Here is a 17,058-nt window from a genome sequence, read left to right as displayed (position 1 = left end):
AATGTGGAGAAGGTCTGCCTCTGTTAGAGGCTTTTTAGTGGGAATCCCTAAGGACAGCCCTGCTTCTCATTGAGGTAGGGGGTGGGGGGGTGGGGAGTGGAATCTTGTCTACTCTGTTGATGAGGGACAGAGCTTTGATCATTTTCATTCAGCCTTGACTTGGCCTGAGGTTTAGGTTCCCAGTCCTGAAGTCAGCAGGCTCTGGTTTCTCACACACGCACGCACACACGCACACACTCACACGCACCCCTTTGCTGGTCTGTGCAGGCAGATTAGTGTCACGGCTGTAACTGAGGCACAGAGCAATAAACATAGCAGAACCAATCTCCATGGTGGCAAGAGGGGGCACTGGAGGTGACAACAATGGAGAAGGATCTTTCTTCTGACAAGTTTTAGGTAAGAGAGAATATTTATACCCTCAGCCAAGTATTTTATAGCCTTCTAAATAAGTTAGAAATTGTTAGGTTGCAAACGTGCCTTGTTATAGAATTTTTTAGTTTACTGCTGTATCCAGGCTGTTACTAGCTTTTAAACCTGTAATTGCCGTGCTTTGTGTTACGAGAATGTTTGCAGAAAGCAGGCAGGGTTTTTCCGTGGAAGTGGTGGCTACTATAGTTACGTTCTTAAAAATATAACATTTCTAACATTTGCATTTTTAAAATTAAGCGTGAAGCTTCATTTTGGCTATGTTAAAATTACACTTAGCTGTAATAAATATCCATATCTGATAAAATGTTGTGTAGCTGATAGCACATGCAATATTAAAACAGTGCTCCCTCAACCCTAATTTGTAATTATTTTTACACCCTTAACTGCACTGGGGTCAGAGAGTTTTAAAAATTAATGAGGTTCCCTGCTGAGTTCAAATAGTATAATCTACATGAGTTGTTGCTGCAGAGGGCTGAAATTATTTCTGCATGTTTTTAATGTAGGTGTAGAATTTTTGTTTCAGTATATTGCTTTCCAACGCTTTCCTTTAAATGTCAGTTTATGCGACCTGCAGTAAGAAGGGAGTGAAGATCCATTTTTAATAATGACAAACTGAGTGTGGGAAATACAGGGCATACAGTCACAATACAATGCAAACATTTGCTGGGTACGTTTGCTGATTTCGTGTCTTAGATCTGTGTTAGATTCCAGCAGCTGTGATCAGCTTCACCTGTTTACAAATAACTACCGCTCCAGGGAGAGGAAAAGCAGCAATACCTAATGCTTTGTGTGAGAGTGGAGTGATAAGTTACCAATGTGTTTGGAACGTTAAAAAGAATTGTTGGAGTACTTGAAAATATATATAAAAGAGAATAGCTACAGTGCGAAAAGAGGCAGTAAAAATGAAATAATGTCCTATCCCTTTTCCTGGAAACGCCAGACAGATAGTATCAGCAGCGCTCCTGGAAAGTAGAATTTGCTGAATATCCTCAAATGGAAGGACTGGAAAGGAAAGGGGGAGGGAGCTGTTTACTATGAAATTTCCATATTGAAATAACGACAAAGTTTCATACCGCAAGATTTAAGGCATTGTTTATTATTTCTTATAAACTACAGAGCAGTACGTTTAAACGGTAAGCATTTTAAAGCTGAATATAGTCTAATCAGCGCTAAAGACGCGTTATACTCAGTCTTCCATTTGCAAGACCCACTCTGAGCTTCCTGTGATATATTGTTATGTAAATACGGTGCAGCAAGGGAAAGCAGCACTATGGAGATTCAATTTACTTTGAAAGTTGTTCATTATGGAAGGGATGAATGTTATTTATTTGATGTGAATCAAAGGCTAGAAATGACTTTTTCACTGTGAAGTCTATTGTGATGGGTGCAGCGTGATCTAATCTTTTTAATTTTGGCTTTCACACCAGTGGAGATGAAAAGAGATCTGAGCTCATTTATTGGTTGCTAAGTCTTACTGGAGGCCTAAGTACCATTCTTGGTTGCTATGGCCGATCTGACCTCAATCTATGCAGTTTTAGGGACTTAAGCAATCCCTTTTTTATTTAGGAGCATGTACCTTGATTTATGTCCAAAATTGTGCCTGAATGTCTTTGTCTACAAGTGATAAATGGTGGTGTACAATTCATCAGTTCTTACAAGTAAACACTGCTGTCCCACTAAAAATATGTTTTGTTCTGAGTTAATGGTATGGAACAAGCCAGGCTCCACAAACAGCTATCTTTTATTGTAGAGAGCCACTGAAACTTGGAGCAAAGTGAAGGAAATTGGCATTCATCTTCTCTGCCATTAGCATTTCATTTGTGCTCTCTGGTGATGAGACTGTATGTCAATTGACAATGAAAGGCTCGCGTTGTGCTTCCCCGCTTGAATATATAATTGATCGATTATGAATTCATTTATTCTGTACAGATATTAAAGTCGTGAATACAATTTTGTATGCTGTTTGCCTGCTGCTTCGTTATTACTAACTGTAAAAGTATTTGCAGGCAAATAAACTGTGGCTTGGCTGTAGGAAATTCCCAGTTTCTTAGGCAAGTTCCTTGTATTCAAGTAATATCAGATATTTGTTACTACGAGACATGTACTACTTGTGTGGTTCTCAATGGTGCTTCGTCTTTCACATATATTAGAATTCCTTTCAGTAGGAGCTGTTCTAAGAGGTAATGGAGAATATAAAGTGGCTTTTATAATATGAGCAGTAGTAATTTTGTTGCATTAAAATTGCTGGTAGTCATTCAGGTTGTACATACACTGAGCAAATGTGATACTGAATATACAATAGCAGAAGCAAAATCTTTTGCTGATTTGTTTGGTGGTGGGGTTTTTTTGTTTGTTTGTTTTAAGATAGAGTAATAATAAATAAACAAAACTATATGGAGCTGGATGTTAATATAGCTTCTACTAAATTGGCTAGCATAGATTTATTAGTTCATAGAGGGAAAAGTCAGCTCAGTTGCTGGTCTTAGTACTTGACAGTATTATAAATGTATTGCTTAAAAAAAAGCCCCAAACTTGCTTTTTAAAAATGTAGGGAATAGCTTGCTGTAATAGAGTTCAGTATAGCTAAGCACATGTGGAGCAAAAATAGTTCTTCAATTGTATCTATTTTTAAGCCAGAGTACTTGAAGTGAAAGTAGTATTTCCTGAAGCCTGATTTTTTCATAGCTTATTTTCAACAATAGGCTAGAGTGAGCCTTAGTATTTTAATTGAGCCCATTGAGCCATTTTTTAGTCTTCCTGAGGTGAATTTTTAAAATTTGAATCTACAGCGGTGACAGATTTTTCCCAGTATACTCTGTAGATGATAATTGCTACTGGAATAAATTCTCAAAGAGATGGAATTTACAAAGGTTTGTGGAACTACTGAGCTGCTTTTCAGCATCAGATTGATAGCAGAATTTGCAGAGGCAGTTCCTTGGGGTTAGTTCACAATAGTGCTACTGCTTCAGGGCTTTTAAGAGTAAGTTATTAGTAGCTATTGCTAAAAATGGTCTGAGATGCTAGTTACAGAACTAACCTGGATGTTCTTCTTGTAAAGGTGCTTTGTAATAGTCCAGTGTTCATCTACAGGCTGCTTTATACAATAAGAAACTGTTAAAACAGTCCTGCACACTTGGAATCTTTTGAGACAGACATATTTTTATTTTTTTTAATGTAAGCATTAGAAAGGAAAAAGACCTTGGGTTTTTAAATGTTTTTGAAAGAGAAATGTCTTAGAAAAACATTTAAAAATACCGATCAGATGTAATTTATTCTGGCTATGATGGTGTTTCAGTGCTCGCTATTTGTTTCTACAAATGTAACGAAGAAATAGCTAGTTCTTTAATCTTATGAAAAAATTTAATTTGATAGCACAGCGATTAAAGAAGTTGTGTTGAAGGGTTTATATGTCTTTGGTCTTTTTCACACCTATATTTAAGTTAACTGGTTTCTACATACACAAGCAGAAATTGCTTCTGGAGTAAGGGTTTGTAAGATCATGACACACAGTATGTCCTTATTCTTGTTCTTGTTAGATCTTTGGTTTTCTAAAATGCAAGTATGATAATTGAAATACTTTCTTCAGAGCTCCAGAATTCCACTTAAAGAAGAGAATACAGACAGTATGTTTTTGTATTTCAGTAGTGCTTAATACAAGAGTGTTGATTAACTGGCAAAAATGTCACCACCGCCTCGGTGGAGTACAAAAGCGAGAGAAAAAAAACATCACTTCATTTTTTGGGACTCCCTTTAGCTTATGAAACAAGTTTCCTTTACTGGTATTGCAGTTTCAATTCCTGTAGCCGCTTTTCTATTTATGAAACTTAATATAAGTAAGATCCATCAAATTGCAAACTGTTGCAGGAAAATAGGAAATATTTATAAGCTTATTTTAATCAACGGTCATCTGTGAATAAAGTTAATCATTATTCTTTCCTGTCAACAGCTGCCTTATTGGCTGATTTATAGTCCAAGTTTTGAAATAAAGGTGTAAGACTGGAGAAACCTGTATTTTTGCTCTTTAAAATGCATGATTTTGCATGTAATCTTGCTGATAACGTACATATTTTGGCTGTATTCACTGTGGACTCCTTTAACAATATTAATTAATATTCTCCTTTGGAAGAGAAGTAGAAGAATATATCATAATATCATGTATAAATCAGTACATAATTATAAATCTACGTGTTTTTTCTCTCCCTCGTATTTTTCATAAGATGTATGCATGTTCTCTCACATGTACCCAGAGTGAGCAAGCTGTGACATGTAAAACCAGTTCCCATGACTGTTTGACTTTTGGATGAAGCCAAAACTGTGTATCACTAAATTTCTGGAAGGTACATACTTTTGACTTAGGTTGGTTTTTTTTTACCACCATACCAGGTTACAGTAGGTCATACATAAGTAAAAGTGTGGAGAGATTATAACTAAAGACTTTTTTTTTTAATGCCTTTGAGTTTTCTGGCAGCTTTGGCACCGATCACGTGTCGGGGACATCAAATGAGGTAGCTCCCAGATGAGGTCTGGCTTACCCAGCCTGCTCTTGCCCCTGGCCACAAATGGCAAGTGAGGTATCAGTGGTTCGTTGGGGGGAAAAGCCTTTGGTTCCTGTTCCCTTCGCCTGGGACAACTGAGTCACCCACCTGAGCACAGGCTGAGTGCAATCCTCTCTCACAAGCGAACACCCTGTATTTGTCTCTGTCACTGTCACTGCTTGTCATCAGACATGCATTTGTATTTGCCTAATTGATCTAAGGCTACTAATTTATTCTTATTCTTAATTTCCTGCTGTAATTTGGTGTATGACCGTCCAGGGGACTTCATGTTCCTGTGTCTCTCTTGAGATGTCTCATTGACTAAAGTCTCATGGAGGCTGGAAACAGGGTCTGGGTGACTCGGGTGGTTTTTCTTTTAACTGCAGAGGAGGACTTTTAAGTTTGATGCTGAATAGTAATAGCACAAACCCTTTTAACATCCAATGGTTGACCCAGGTATCATCACGATGTCATCCCTCTTCTCCACTGGACGTCTTTCCCATCTTTACTATTGTCTGTCTGTCGCATTGCAGGCTGAAGATGCCTGAGAACAGATTAATTTGGGTGAAATAATCCATTACTCAGTAACAGTCTTCCTCTACACTTGATGAGCTAGGACTCCTATCAAAAAAAGGAAAAAGGTAGTTGTATAATTAAACACACCATCATAAGGTCCAATTCTGAATTCATGATCAGCCTTAATTTTGGTACCTGTCCGATTGCTTTTTTGGTAAATTTGCACCCTTTATCATAATCTTAATAAGGTTAATTTTGGTGTGTTTATATATAGATAGATAGATAGTGTGTATGTGGTCAATTTACAGTTAGTGAGAATTACAGCTTTCAATAGCATCCATTTTGTTGAAATAAAGTGGCAACTAGAATAAACCCTCAAGGTTGTCTGAATATTGTTTCCCGTATTGTTTTGTTTGCTGTAAATCAATAGATTCTGCCAGAGCCTGGCTGAGCGGGAGCAGTTTGCTTTGTCTCTCTCTATCAATTTAATCATCTTCAATCATCCCGATGACACTATTGACCAATTATATCAAATATTTTCAGGCCCCAAATATGGGGTGACGTACCGTTCTCTGCAAAATACAAGGAAGAAGCAGTTACCATCCATTCGGCTGGACACCTTTTGGGGCAGCTGCTTGGTAATTTGACTCTGCTTGAATTGCAGGCTAAGCTGCCCTCCACCAAATTAAATTCCTCTCTAAAGGGTGCGTACGCAGATGGTTATGGGGAACCACCTGACACAGGGTCGCCCGCTTAGCGGCGCGGTGGTTGTGTGCATGAAGGGGCGAGCAAGAGCCTTTGAAGCCGCTTAGCTGACCTGGGCCAGCGATGCCACTGAAAGCGCCGGTCCTGCCTCCTCTTTGTTGTAGAAATGACTTCTAAAGCTTGCTGATCAACTGAAAACTAATCTTTCTTTTCTTTTCCTGGTAGGGTTAGTTTTCAGGCAGATCAATCACCTGATCCAGCTGAGTGCATGGCTGCTCATGCCCCGGTGTCAGCTCCCGAGAGGCAGCTGTAACGCAGCGCGAGGCTGGAGAGGACAGGTCAGCCCTGTCGGCACAGGCAGTCCTGGCGCTCCAGCAGGACCTAAAATAGAGTTTGTGGAAAAGCAGCTCTGGCGCACCACACTGTCCCTCTTGCTCTTGTGCTTTCTGGAGCAAAAGACGCCTGCCTCTGTGATTTTGAGTATCAGATAGTGTTGAGATTAAGACGCTTTTCTTTCTCTGCACTTGCACCATATCAGACCCCTTTCAAGGTGCTTCTTTGCTCCAGACTGGTAATGTCGTTTCTTGCAAAACCACATTTGGATCAGTCTGTAGGTCAGTCTCTTAGACAAAGATTTTATTCCTTTAAACCTGAATGAGAATGGAGACCCCTTGAATTTGCGGTTCAATTCCCAACGCTGTCTCAGTGTGCCATCCTGTGATTAAATCACAAGCGCACTACTAAAATTGATAGGTTACATTTTCCAGAGGTGTCTCTTACCTTTGCGTTTTTTTCTCTAGCCCATCAAGGTGCTTCCTTTAGCTTCTTTTGCTCTTATTCAGTCTGCTGTTATTGATTACCTGGCTTCCAGCCCTCTCCTTTAAAGATGTAGAAGTTTGCTCTTTCATTTCTTGCTAGTAATTCCTCAAGCATTCCACAAAATCATCTTTATCTTCAGTAGCAGCTGTCATCTTCCTCTGGGCCTGCAGCATCAGAAAATGGTGGCAGTGTGTTCATTGCTGATGGCATTGACTTGAATCTGCAGAAATCCATTTGTATAGTGTTACTCTCAGCTTTTGGCGTTAAATTTTTAAATTTTGCTACATCAGCTATACTATATCTGCAGCAGTGTGGTGTCTACACATAACTTGTGTAGCCATCTTATTTTCATTACTGATTAATATCTTCTTATCTTCTTAAAAATCTTAATTCCTGTTATCGTGACAGGGCCTTTGCACCTGGGAATGGAGAACTGAGGCCTCCAAGACTTTTACTTAACCATCAGCTGGAAACTGTAGTTTTGAAAAATGACCTCATTGTTGGAAATTGAACCAGACTTCATTTTGCCATTTAACCATAACACTAACCGTAGTTTCCATCACTGATGAAATACAGCAAATTGAGAGAGAGAGAGAGAGAGAGAGAGAGAGAGTGTGACTGGGCCACTGTTAAGTTTCTCCGTCAAATGAAACGATCAGCTCGGTGTGTCTCAGTAGGGTTGTTGCATTGACCCAGAGGGGAACGGTTCCGTCCCATACCAGGAACTCTGATTTGAGCAGACTGTGCTCTTCCTTCTGTGATGACAACCCAAATTCACATTTAACATTCAGTTAAATGCAACAGATATTAAAAAAAAAAATAAAATCCATAATACTGTTATTGCCCTGTAAATTATACCTTTGAAAAGTTTTATTGGAAAACAAATTATTTACCGGTAGGTTGAAGTGCATGATTTTAGAAAATTGCTTTCTGGAAGAAGGAACTATTAAGTGGTTTGGACACAAAATTTTGCCGATGTAAATAAATGTGTAGTGATATTGTAGAAAATAACAGTCTTCCTGAGAAGTAACTTGCGATCACGGCTATCTGCGTTCAGCATATGGGTTCAAAACTGTTATTGCACAAACTGACATTTTTCCTTTCAGTTCATCACCTTTCATGTGCATGAAATGCACTTAAAAACTAGTATTTTTTCCTTATGCATTCTTTATGTTTAGAAATCCTTCACAACTCTAGATATAATAAAAGCCAATTATGCAAATGCATTCTCGCACCATGGTACACATTTGGATTGTCAGTTTGCTTTAGCATTTCATTAAAAACAATAGATAAGGAGTGTCTATAACTTACACATTGTGGGTGTATATTCATATATTTTCACATGTTGATCATGTTTATTGTGTAACCTCTAAACCTACCCACACCCACCAAAACTCCAAATCTGTTCTGTAATGCACGGTTTGATTTTTCAGTAAGTACATGTTTCATATAGAGTTTGAGGCTCTAATGCATTGGAAAAAATTAAAAATAAAATCAATTCTATTGCTTCTGGATTGTCAGGAGACCTGGCACACTGTGGGAACATCTCTTGAACAGAAATTGTCTGCAGGGCCTAATAGGTACAAAGAAGAGGAATCATGTTCAGGTATTATTGCAGTAGTTTTCAGACATGTAAGGATAGTCCCTCCTTTCTGTGGATTTCCACAGGATACATTTTTCCACCTCTTACTCAGCATTGAGTGTTTCCGTAGACTCCCTTGTTGTTAGCAAGTTGTTAGAAGTCTTCGTTGTGTTTTTCTTTCCATAACCCATGTCTCCCTATCAGGGTGAGCCTCAGAGGTGGTGAGATTTATTTTAAGATCAATTTACTCAAACTGAAATGAGATTAACTGGGGTTGGCAGGGGAAGCCATACTGAAGGACTGTCTCACTGAATATACCTGCTCCTTTTGATCAGAGAAATTCACCATCTTGGGGTTTTTAGTAGTTCCCTTGGACAGTCTGTAGTAAGTTGCACCTTCTCGTGCATTTGACTAGTCAATTTTTGTCACCTGGTGACTTGTAGTCTCAAAATGTCACTTTTTTGGTATATTCCAATTGGGGTAAAAGTGACGGAGAAGTTGCAGAAGGTAAAAGTAAAAAAAAAAAAATGTGGCTGATTATTCATTTGCAGACCATTTAAATAAATAAATACAAATTAATTGCTAGTACCTCCTCTCTATAAAACAAGTGATTGACACTAGAAGGAGCGTTCTTCTTCTGAGAAGAACTAATTAAAGTATACAAATACCATGGACCAAAGGCTTGCCAAGTACTGGCTTTTCCCACAGTACAGGTGTTGTTACAATGCGCCTCTGAATATTTAGACTCATAATTTTTTTTTTCTGAATCTGTTTCCTGATACTGTCCACTACACTTTTCCAGAAGCAGGGAAAAGGGAGCAAGAATGGAAGTCCCCGGCTTAGCAGCTGGCTGACTTTCACTGTGCTGATTATGTCAATCAATATCCCTCCATTTAACTGATTTTTCCAACCTTTGTGGGTTTTAGTTTATGAGGACTGCGGTGTGTCCTTCATCCCAGTCCACGTATGCATCTGTCTGGGGGTGATGGAGAAAAGGGAAGCAGCTAGGATTTGGATCAGCCGTCTGTCCCAGCCTGTACAACATGGTAGAGGTGACTTCTCTGATTTATATACATGGTATCCATGCAATGGGAGTCTAGCAATGCAGACCTCAGCACTGAAGCGGTGCTGCCATTATCCTCTGCCTTCATGCCCAGCCAGGTTTGGCATCGACTGGATCTGAAGACTTCAGGATAGTGAGGCAGGCGATGCTGCTGCGAGGTTTCTATGGAAACAGAAGTGGGAGATGAGAGGCAACTAATAAGAGCTCAAGTCAGCCAGCTCCTGGATGGTGATTTAAAAATACGGACTTTTAAAAATAACCCTTTACCTTATTTCCCCCTACCTAATCTTTGTTTCTGAAGAAAGGGATCAGAAAGGCAGTGGGTTGCTAGCAGCAATGAATGAGAGCTCTCACTCGCAGCTTTCATCTGTTGGCTGTCATGCCAGAGCTGTAAGTAGCAGTTTACTAAAACTGGCTGGAGGCTTATAAAGTGTGTAGTAATTGTAATTTTGGACTAGAAGGAAACGTGAAAGGCATTTTAAAGGTGTTCTTCCACTCCTGTTTTCATCCTTTTGAATGCAATGACTTCAAGGATGGCACAACGGAGCTTTCTAAACCATGATGTTACACTAGATACTAACTCTTGCAGAATGTGTGTGTATTTTACTGCATGCAAAATACTGTTTGGTATGTTGCACTTACATTGCAAACAGCATCTAGGCCTCTTATTCCCTTTAATACTCCTTCCCAGAGTTGTCTCTACACTGACAAGTTCTGATTTTGTAGACCCACAATGCTTCAAGAAAATTTTTGTGGAGTTTTTGCCAAGAAGGATCTTAGAAGAAGGTTATTATGTATCGGTGAAAAAGAGAATTCTTTATAAGTCCTCTGTTCTACTTAAATTGCTTAGAATTTTTTTCCCTCTCAAAGGGTTTAGGAGGTGGGGTATTATGATTGTAACAATTTCTTGTATAAAATTGAGAACTGATACAATAGGTCATAGTCAGCATTAAGGCTGAATTTCATACAATCATAGAATGGTTTGGGTTGGAAGGGACCTTAAAGATCATCTAGTTCCAACCCCCCTGCCATGGGCAGGGACACCTCCCACTAGACCAGGTGGCTCAAAGCCCCATTCAGCCTGGACTTGAGCACTTCCAGGGATGGGACATCCAATTTAGTGCATTCAGTCTCATGCTGGATTGATTTTTTGCCGTTGTTATGTTAATGTGACTCTTGGCTATATTAACCTTTAGAATACAGGAACTAGATCCCATTGTGCCTCAGCTTCTTATTCAGTTTTTAAAAATCTGTTGAGAATTTTTTAAAAAAAGAAATAGAGACAATCAAGAGAGGCTGGAGCTCCACAACTTAGCGTTACATGGCAGGTCCCGTGCACACAGATGCTAAACCAGAATGAGGAAACCTGCTAGCTGGTGGCCTTGTGCCTCTCCTCAGACTCAGTTGTCCTGTCCTGTCCTGTCCCTCTGGCTGATGCCTTAGGGATCCTGGGAAGCCTGGGGCAGAGGTGGTGGAACGCTGCCTTCTCTGTCCTGTTGCATGTGCAGAAATATTCCCACTCTCCATATTGTACCCAGAGTCCAATTTGCTCCCCAGGACCACTCATCTATCTGACAGACATGTCTGCGACCTGTGGTTGTGTGATGCTGCTGAGAAAACTCTCCAGAGAAAAAAAGTGGTGACAAAGATCAGAAATCAACAGTTTGTGAAAACTGGAAGCTCTGTTGGGTCATCTAGATAAAGTCCAGTTCTGGAGCAAGGAATAAACTCCTGCACTTCATGCCTCAGTTAAGAGGCACTTCCGAAATTTAAAAAGTAAAATAATCTACTTGTTGATAAATGGGGGCAGAGAACAAAGTGGCTGGTTAAGTAAAGGGAGAAAAGTTAATTTGCTGGTAAAGGCCATATGTACAAGTTATTTTCTCTGTGCATTTAGTAAACATTTTTTTCTAAAATTCAGTTACCTTTAGAAAGAAGTTACGCAAACTGAAGCTCCACTATAGTGTAAACCGAAGGAACTTTAATTCACCTCTAAATGCAAATCGCTGGAGGTTGTGTAAGTTTCCATTACACAGACATTTCAATTTTTCTCAGTCTTTTTGGGGGAGCAGGGAAAGGAAAGAGACTAGGGGAATAGCTAAGGCTTATTTTAATTAATAGTGATTTAAGTATGAGCAATTTCCAGTATCTTAGTGTTTTTTCTAGAAAAGAAGAAAATGTTTACTATCTACTATGGGTTTTATTTTTCCCTTTGATGTAGTTTGCATTCCTCCTGTTGATTATAATACACTTAACAGTTGTGCTTGCAGACTTGCAGATGTAACACACGCTGATTTGTCCTCCCAGAGGCATGGTAGATTTGACATGCAATTTTTGAAATACTGTATTTGTCGCTGTTGAAAGCTTCTAAGACTATAAACATCATTAGTTCATAAAAAAAAAAAAAAACACACCCAAACCCAGACAACATCGATTGCTATAGCTTGCTGTGTTTGTACATATAAACAGGTATAAGTGTAGAATATTCATAAAAATACTGAGTGCTGCAATGGTGTAGATACCATAATAAGTAAAAGCACTTTTCAGTAGGTTTTTGAGGCTGTAAAACAATCGCTCTCTTTGTGATAGCTGTCTTCCTCAGCACTGTGCTGACAAGGACTTGTTATTTTGAGTATCTCTTAGAGATGCCAGGGTAAAAGGAGGGTTATACTGCTGGCAGTATGGAAAGCAGGTCCCTTTTCAGGGACAGTCAATGAAATTTAGTCTTGTAAGTGTGAAAGTTCCCCTTGGAATGTGAGCAAGGCACTTAAGCACTTCTTAATTTTTATAGCAAATCATAGACTTTCCTGGATTGCCTTTTAAATCTTCTGCCACGTGACAGCAATGGAAATGCTGCCAGAAGGATTGCTAGACATACCTACCCATTTGTGGTAAAGTACTGAGACTGTATGTAAGTTTTGGTGTTTGTAGGGTAGCACCAGACACCACAGCCTCAGAATGTGATTTATTAAAATACTACTTTTTCTTTTCTTCTTGTTAACTAGCCCTGCTGGCATGAGTTAAGCTTAAATATAATATATTTAATGATGTTTAATAATATTTAGACTAGTCCAGCTGGCATGAGTCACACTAAGGAAAAAAAAATATAACACTTTTGATATAACTTGCTTAGATACTAGTGCCATAGGTTCTGACACATGTCTGTAGAAATGGAACAGTGTTAACTAGTTAGTACTATAGTACTATTGCAGGGCACTTTCAGGATGTGGGGAGCAAATATTAGCATTTTGTCTGAATGTTTCGTTTGGAAAAAAAGAGTTAGGAAGCAATTTTACAGCCTTGGTTCTGCTTCTGTGTAGGTTTTTTGTGGTTGGTTTTTTTTTTTTCCTTTTTTTTTTTTAATCCATCCTTATGAGGTTTCCCTCTACTGCTTTACCAGTTTCATTGTTCTTCTGGAATGTTGCCTTTATGTAAGATAGTGCACGTAGAGGGAGAGAAAGAGAGAGAGAAGGGGGCTTTTAAGTACCTTGAGCTAATCTCATTCATCCCTCAAATTATCCCTGTTCCTCAGGGGCTGTCTACCCTGTGAGTATATGATAGCCATCCGTCAGCATTTGCCACTCTGTAGAGGTTGTTTCAGGCTAAGGTCAGGTTTGTACAGCTTTTATTAAAGAATCACTGATACTTCAGGTGGAAAGCAACCTGTTAGAAGGTCTGTTTAATTTTTATTTTTTATTTTTCCTCCGTATGTATGAATTGTCTCTTTAAATGTTTTTTCTATCTTTTAGCTTTGAATGTTCTCAGAAATGTAACTTTCAGTGACAGACAGGACCAACTAATCCCACTAACTGATGGTATTTTCTGCTGTTCAGTCTTACTTTTTTCCCTTCTTAATGTCATCTCATTAAAACTATCATACCTTCCGCATCACACTAAGTGATTTACGGAATCTGGTGAAATACAAACAAATGTGTTCCCTTGGCCACTGGTTCAGGCAAAGAAGCTCAGTTAGCATCAAGTCTCTCAAATGTAAAGATATTGTGTCTTAATTTTAAACTTTATCATCCTTCATAAATTTCTTTTTCCTCCATTTTATTCTTTTTGATAGGGGTCAGGGTAGATGCACTTCATCTCTGAGGAGGTTTGTTGTTTTTTTTTTTAACCACTTCTCATCAAGTCCCTGAGCCTCCAGCTTTCTTGGGGCTGTATATAAAGTGGCAGTTTGGGGCGGGTTAAGCATATTTTATAATAAAGAAATCAGCTACCAGGTCAGAGGGCTTTCCTGAATGGTTGTTTTAATGCTCACAAATATTATGGCTAATTTAGATACAGCCATAACTAGATATAGCTGTCAGCTCAGGAAGAGAGGCACTGAAAGACTCACAGACCAAAATGACATATCCGAGTTGACTGCTGGAGCAGTCATGAGTCTCCTGGCAGGAGTGTGCTGGGAAAAGAGGGGGAGTTTCTTTGAGAAGGAAATTTGCTGCTATGTTCCCAACAGGCTGAACAGGTTGAAATAAGATTGGGGAGGGGAAATATCTCTCTCTTATGGTACAATTAGTTTGGAGTTGGCTGTCCTTCCACCAGGATGCGTGAGGAGAAGGCAACCAGAGAATAGCTAGTTAATGTTTCTTCTGCCTGCCCAGGAAAAGCAAGTTTTAAAACCCTTCCTGGCAGTGTCAAGCTGGGTTGTGGAGCTCGGTGCCAGAGGAAATTAAGGAGGATAAAGGTATAAATGAGTTAAAAAAGGAATTAGGGAGGTTCATGGAGGGTAGGTTCCGTGGTGACTATAAAGCGTAACTGTCCAGGTGTAGGTTGCTCATTCAAGTTCTCTTTAAATCTCTGATTTAACAGAAAGTAGGAGGAATATGTCCTGGTTTTATATTCTTCCTTAACTGCCTGCTCTGAGCCATGGTCAAAGGCTGCATTCAGGGTATTGGCACGACTATTCTTGCAGGTTAGGGGCCTTGGATTTTTTTTCTCCACAAGTAGGAGATATTAATTTCAGTGTCTATTTATGGTTGGGGTTTTTGTGTTTTGTTGTTGTTTTTTTTTATTTTTTTTTTAAGGTTGCACTGAAAATAGATTCTCAAATTATATTATTCAGGCTCCATTCTGACTTGGGTAAGGAGATAATGAACAAATGTTCATTAAGTACCCATAGCGATCAGGGGAGTTGGATCTTTTACTAGAGTCTTCTATTCTTTGAGCAGCTCTGTAAGGTATGAATTGAATTAAGTATTTATCATTGCACACTTGGCTTACAGAATGGATCCAGTTTCAATTTAATATTTCTAGAAACTGCACATCGCACTGTTGTGTACTACTTTTGTGATGGTTTATGTCCTTTAAAATTATATCATAAGCAGCTTCACTGTGAATTTGTTTATGTACTTTTGTGTCAGACAAGATCAATTTAATAGATTATGACTCTCTTCCTCTCCATGATAAGGTTGATGGTTATTAATTTTTTTTTTAATTTCATACTGGTACAGGCAGAGGACTTTGGTTGGGTATAATCTATTTAGATTTTGATTTAGTGAATTATACTGTTGAGTTCTTCAGGATGGAAACAAATATTTACAAGTGCATCTTAGTCCATTCTCCACCACTTTTTGATTTTTCTATTCACTGTTCCTGGAAGGAGAAGTAAGATAAGACTGAGGAGCTGGAGGGCATGGACTGGAGTGAGTGAGAGAGAGATTAACAATACTAAAGGTAGATAACTATTTCACTTTACTTTAGATGTTTAAAATTCCTGCTTGGGTTTTGAAATCTAGTGTATTTAGTGAAGAAAAAATGCTAATATCATTAGCATTTTCATTTATGGATAATTCTGTTTTAAGTTGTCCTTTCCCAAGAGTAGTTTTAATATTGGTGCTATCTATTCCAGGAGAAGAGAAAGCAAAGATTGCTTTTAGATTGGGGGTTGGGAATTTACTGAAACATGAATCCCTGAAGAGCAGAACCACTTGAGTTCTGTTTAGCTCTACCTTAATTGTGCTGAAATGTTTCAGGAGGTAGTTATTATATGAAATATCATCTGTCACTTAGAAATTTATGTGAAATTATTTTAGAGTATGAATCGCAAGAGTTACTTCAGTTACTAGTTCACAATTTTGAGTTATGCAAAAAAAAAAAAAATCCATAAATTTTGGGATGCCCATTGGTTCTCTTGTTAGCTAGCTGAATTATATTGAGATATATATACAAAATTAGTACTATATCTGTGCAGAATAACAACATTTTGGTGGAATTACCCTGGGTGTATACCTCTTTAGCAGGATATAAGCCTTGATACTGAACTCTTGGAAAATATTTTCTGGTTATATTAAAGAGTATAGAGATACAGATTGTTAAAACCCAGTGAAGCCGGTGTTTTATCTTTATTGCAAATCTTGTTGGCATGCGAGTGCATATGATGGCGTGTACATCCTTTGTCTTCTAGAATTCCAGAAACCAATGAACACTGTTATAATCTGCATTTTATATCTGTTTGCACAGCAAAATTTAAATAATTGAAGCCTGCAGATTCACAAGGTGTAAGCTTATATTTCAGATTTGGTTCCTGAAAATATGTCCTTTTCCTGGAAGAAGATCTGAGAGGATGTGCATTGGTCAGAAATAGGCACAAGTTCCCAAGCACCAAAGATCTTAGTATTTCATAGCTCTTCCCAGCTGGATTTCAACCTAATTTGGCACATACATCGTATTTGACCTCAGACAGAATAATTCAGATGTTTGAACCTCTTAGATGTGTAGCCAAAAGCGAGTTGTCTTGTTGCATGTATTTTTAAACATCTGCAAGCTGAGCTGGGAAGCAGAATGCAAATTCTAAGACTTGAAGATACCTGTGAGGTTATGAAAATCCCTTTGGGACTGTGTGGAATCTTGGAGCCTACAAACATATGTTCTTTCCAGGCACGCTGTATTTAGAAGTTTAGTATTTGCTTTAATTTCTAGCAACTCAAGTACAAATGACAATAGAAGTAGTTCATCAATAATTTAATAGTAAATGTACAATCTGAGATAATATCTTTTGTTGACCCTTTTAATGCCTATTCCATAAGGACTGGAGGAATTGTTTCCTGCAGTTTGTATTTGTGCTCTATTCAGGTATAGGAATTATAGCAGAATTGTTTCTTTCAATAGCTCACTTTTACTCAAGTAGGTACCAATACATAGACAAATGAGATTTCTAATAGACTGCAGAAGAATTCCCATGCATCTTTGTTAGGAATAGGAAGGGGCTAAGTTCTCAGCTCATGATCATATGGGGTTTAGGTGTGGAGTTTTGAGTTAGCACTTTGAAACTATTGGCTAATATAAAGATGTGCTGATTGCTTTACCTTAATTAAATGTTGCATATATATATATATATATGAATGAATGCCCTGTTTTCATGATGCAGTAACTTTTGCTTGAGATATTCCATTCTCTGACCA

This window comes from Charadrius vociferus, unplaced genomic scaffold (genome assembly GCF_000708025.1).
Source record: "Charadrius vociferus isolate BGI_N301 unplaced genomic scaffold, ASM70802v2 scaffold72, whole genome shotgun sequence".
In the NCBI taxonomy this organism is placed as follows: Eukaryota; Metazoa; Chordata; class Aves; order Charadriiformes; family Charadriidae; genus Charadrius; species Charadrius vociferus.
This window is presented reverse-complemented; position numbering follows the sequence as displayed.